This window comes from Lagopus leucura, unplaced genomic scaffold (assembly GCF_019238085.1).
Source record: "Lagopus leucura isolate 7727_CA_CO unplaced genomic scaffold, USGS_WTPT01 Super-Scaffold_100266, whole genome shotgun sequence".
Lineage (NCBI taxonomy): Eukaryota > Metazoa > Chordata > Aves > Galliformes > Phasianidae > Lagopus > Lagopus leucura.
This window is the reverse complement of record NW_024962336.1, coordinates 152,993-157,991: the sequence shown is the minus strand read 5'-3', so window position 1 is coordinate 157,991 and position 4,999 is coordinate 152,993. Positions and strand designations below refer to the sequence as shown.

At 47.0% G+C, this 4,999-nt stretch overlaps 1 long non-coding RNA gene across 2 annotated transcripts; it reads right to left on the bottom strand.

Moving 5' to 3' along the window:
- Positions 1-1,156: 1,156 nt before the first annotated feature.
- On the bottom strand, positions 1,157-4,999 carry LOC122190548. Of its 2 annotated transcripts, XR_006182170.1 has the most exons (5): positions 4,407-4,999; positions 4,113-4,223; positions 3,453-3,793; positions 2,635-2,771; positions 1,157-2,011 (listed from the first exon to the last, which is right to left on the bottom strand). It is a non-coding gene; the product is annotated as an uncharacterized LOC122190548 (long non-coding RNA). The 2 variants fall into 2 exon arrangements; XR_006182169.1 differs by having other exon boundaries at positions 4,113-4,999.

Here is a 4,999-nt window from a genome sequence, read left to right as displayed (position 1 = left end):
CATAAAGGCAATATGGAGGAAACACCGAGTCCAGCAGGTCCCAGCCAGCGTACAGCCCTATCAAAACATCACCACACCAACATTGTCTGCACTGCTACGTGGTCCTCTGCTTAGCATTCAGAGTCACATTGGTCAAGACAAACGTTACATGGTCCAGCACATCTCAATCTTACACATCCAAGTAGAGGCGATTTCTGCACTCCCTCAGCAAGTGGTGGTGTGTGCCACTGATGTGTATCCACAACACGCCAGTTCTCAACCAATTTACTAATTTTAATTACATAAATTGACTGAAGTGGACTGCAATGCAGAAAAGTCTTCTAAGCTTCAGCAATAATACAGCAGGAAGTGGATACTGTGAAACAGCCCTATGTCAGAATTAGTACAGAAAGATTTTCTTCAGGCTGACAGTGATTGATTACGAGTGTAGGAGTCTGCTGAAGATTGTTCAAACTCATGAGGACTTTATTAATAGAGGCATACAGAAACACGATGCAAAATAATGGATACATAGGTTCTATTGCAAAATCCAAAATGATCTCAATTTGGTCTCAGAAACTTCAAACATACCTGGGAAAGAAGCCTCACACCTTCCATAATTCACCCATCACTGTCTCACCTGATGTCTATAATCACAGAATCACAGAACTGGAGGGGTTGGAAGGGAGCTCTAGAGATTGCTTCCAAACCCCCTGACAAAGCAGGCTTCCTACAGCAGGCTGCACAGCTACACCTCCAGAGGAGACTCCACCGCCTCTCACCTTAGCCCATTCCAGTGCTCCATCACCCTCCATCTTTCACATACTGACACAGAACTTCCCACGCTCCAGTTAACAGCCATTTCCCCTTGTCCTGTTTCCACGGACCACTGAAAAGAGGTTGGCCATGTCCCTTTGTCTCCCACACTTAAGATATTTATAAACATTAATCAGATCCTCTCTCAGTCTTCTTTTCTCAAGGCTGAACAGACCCGGGTCACCCAACCTCCCTTATAGGGAAAAAAAAAGTGCTCCAGGCACTTTTATCATCTGTGCGCTCCTCTGCTGGGCTCTTTCCAGGAGATCCCTGTCTTTTTTGTACTGGGGAGCCCAGAACTGGATGCAGGACTCCAGGTATGGCCTCACCAGGGCAGAGGAGAGGGGGAAGATCTCTCTTGCCCTGCTGGCCATGCTCCTTTTAATGCACCCCAGGATTCCATTGGCACTCTTGGCCACAAGGGCATACACAAGGGCTCATGGCCAAACTTTTGTCCACCAGGACCCCCAGGTCCTTCACAGAGCTCCTCTCCAGAAGGTCATGCAACCACCTATAGTGATACTTGCAGTTATTTCCTCCCAGATGCAGGACTCTACACCTGCTTTTGTTAAACCTCACCTGGTTTCTTACTGCCCAGCTCTCCAGCCTGTCCAGCTCTTGCTGAATGGCAGCACAGCCATCAGATGTCAGTCACTCCTCCCAGCTTTGTAGCATCAGCATACCTGCTGAGAGCGGACACTATCTCCTCATCAAGGTAATTCATGGAGACCCTGAACAAGACCAGATCCATCACTGACCCCCGGGGGAGCACTGCTAGTCACAGGTCTGCAACTGGACTCTGCATCACTGATCACCGCCCTTTCAGCTCAACCAATTCTCAACACATCTCACTGTCCACTCATCTATCCCACACTTTCTCAGCTTCGTTATCAAGATGACATGGGAGACAGCATCAGAAGCCTTGCTGAAGTCAACACAGACAACATCCACAGCTCTCCCCTCATCTATCCATCCATCATAGAAGGCTACGAGGTTGGTTGAACATGATTTCCCCTCGGAGAATCCACGCTGACTACACCTGATAACTTGTCTTCCAATTGCTCAGAGGTGCATCCAGAACAAGCTGTTCTGTCACTTTCCCAGGGACAGAGGGGAGACTGACTGGCCTGTAGTCTCCCGGACCCTCCTTCTTTCCCTTTCTGCAGTGACACTGGCTATTCTCCACTCTTCAGACACCTCTTCTGTTCTCCAAGACCTGTGAAAGATGACAGAGAGCAGTTCAGCAACCACCTGTCAAGCTCCCTCAGCATACATGCACATAGCTGCACCCATGACAGCCTTCTGCTCTCTCAGGCCTCAGAGGGAACTCCAGATACCAAAGCTCCCCACTGCCAATGGTCTGGACTGCCCTTCCCCCCTCAGGATGTCCACTCAGGTGCCCACACGAGACCAGAGAGGTTGTGTCCCCTTGGTCTGGGTTGCTGTCTCAGCCCGGCTGCTGTGACAGGTGCCCACCGTGGTAATTTTAAGAGGCAGCAGCACCATAGAGCTCTCAAAGGAGTAGAGAGGAGGGGAGGGGAGAAGAAGAGGGGAAAAGAGGAGTGGATCCTCCCTGCTCGCCCTCCCTGCCCCATGAGAACTGCCTGTGCTGCCAAGCATGCCCTGTTTGCACAGCCTGCTCATGATGCTCCTGTGTTGCTGTGCTCCATAAGGGGAGCTGCTTTTATACAGGCAGGGCACTGGCTGCCATCACTCCCAGCTCCACTCACACCACAGCAGCACAAGCACGACTCCTGCATAACTGGGACGGGGTGGGAGGGGATCTGGGGGCTGCCGTGCTGACCAAGCGCTGCAGTTCTGGGGGTTGGTTCTGTTTACCTCTCTCCAGGATCCCTTATTGCAGCTGATCCATGCGAGGTCCTCACTGAAAACAGCCATTACCTGGCCATCACTTTTGGGGTAGCCCTCATGTTTTCACAGTTCATGTACAGATTAGCAGGAATGTAAATTTGCAACTGAAAAAAAATGAGAGAGATATCTTCAATTTGCAGATGTATGTATCTATGTGGAAGATTTAAGAACAAGTCATCAATCCATTTACTATATTTCCAGTAATGTCATAGGAACTTTGTCCTGTTTGACGAGCATTTGCTGTAGGCTGCTGTCAGACATAGGATACTGGGCTAGGTGAACTTTGGAACTTCATACAGACAGTTGTCAATTTCACATTTGGCTCAAGGCTCTCTCCCAGTGCACCATACATTGTGCCTTTGTTTTTGTATAAATTGAGGCATCTAGACACAGTATTACATTCCTCTAAAACTGCATACTCAATATTTTGTGCAGACAATCCAATTTTAGCTTTTCTATTAGTTATGTACAACACCTTTCTTACTGCATATAACATAAGAAGAAAACCATTTAGCACCCCCTGCATTTGCTTGGCTTCTCCCTTCACAAAGTGGCCATCACCCCAAAAATCAACAAACACAACTGCAAACTATTTGTTTTGGACAACTTACACACATCCCTTCCTCTCAGCAGCTCCTCCACCGAAGGCCAAAACAAAACTGCAGAGAACCATTCACTCTCAGGATGGCTTCAGCTTTCAACCCTCTGCTTTTTCAAGCAGCACACCAAGGTAGAAATCCCCCATTAGCAATCTGAAAGCACTGCAACAGGCAAGGAATACTTACGTTTGCTACTGCATTTGTAGTATTTGCACACTGTCCCAGCAACTGGTGATTCCAAAAGGAGAAAGCTTTTTAGTCTGCCTTTCAAGCCTTGTAGCAGTGAATGGAAGGCTTCTTTCTGAAAGCTACTCATGTTCTATATGCTGTACTCTGCTTGTTTCCCATGTGCACACAACACAGCTGCCAGATTTAATAACCACGTCAGCCTGCTTTCCCCATGGAGCAGCAGAGATGGCAGGATGAAGATGCTCCCAGCGTGTTAATCTGTAGTGATGGCTCATTAAGCCCTGAATGAACATCGTTTTACTGCTCTTGAAGAAAAAAATAAAATCAGTCAACACCACCTGCAGAAAAACATGCAAAAGGATTTCAGAAACGTGAATCCATACTTGCCTTCAGTGACATTAAAGTACATTATAGAAATGGCTTTTTTTTATTGTCAGCTAACAAATCCTAGGGCTTGAGTTAATTACTTCTCAAAACATCCTGACCTTTAATTATGTATTTTGCCAAGCAACACGTGCTTGTACCCCAGAAGAACAGAATCATTAGCTGACAAATCAGTCGAGAACACTCCTCTCCAGAAGGAATTATTTCCACACCTGTCTCTGCCGACTTCTTTCAGAAAAACAGAGTTAATAAAAGGGGAAAATTCTCACTTACCATTTAAATCCTCCCATGTACAGCAGTTCCTAGAGCTCAGGACTTCCTTATCAGATGTGGTCGCTTCACTGCCTATGCAGAGCATTTCCATACCTCCATCCACACTCAGCTCTGTAGAAGGGAGGGGCAGACAGAACTAACATGCCAAGAGAAGGTGCCAGTCAGACAGTCCAAGTCCACAAACTCAGCATAAACCCAGAAACGTATGGCTGAATTTGCAACAGTGCGGGGATGCTGCAGAGATCATATGACAACCATGCACACCTCTCTCTCATTTCTATTCCCTTCACTTACCCTGTCTCAGCTGTGAGTGGTTTCTGCAGTAACTACAGACAGTCGGTTTTCCCCTCAGATAAAGTGTTACTGTGTGAGAAGTGAGGAGGAAGGCAGGCATTCAGCTTTCATTATGGCACAGTGCAGCAAGCAGTAGTGCATATTGAAGCGCAGAGGACTTTTCAGCCTTGTTATTCTTTCAGCATCAGGGATCTCACTACATTCACCCTGTTCAAAACTGAACTATCAGCCTCAGTGGTGTTTATTACATATTATGGAAACAGCACCACATTAAAATTGAGGAAGTGCCTGAAAGGAGCTGTGCGAGTCAGTGAGGCATGGTGTGCAGTGAAGCAAAACCTTAAAAGGCAAATTGCTGCGTATATGGCTTTCCTCTCAGCTCAGAAAACACAAACCTATTCACAACAACTGCAGGGAGAGCAGATCTCTCAGATCCTATCTTTTACAAGGGTGGATAGCAATAGGACAAGGGGAAATGGTTTTAAATTAAGACAGGGGAGGTCTAGGGTTAGACATTACAAGGAAGTTTTTCACTCAGAGGGTGGTGAAGCACTGAAACAGGTTGCCCAAGGAGGCTGTGGACACCCCATTCC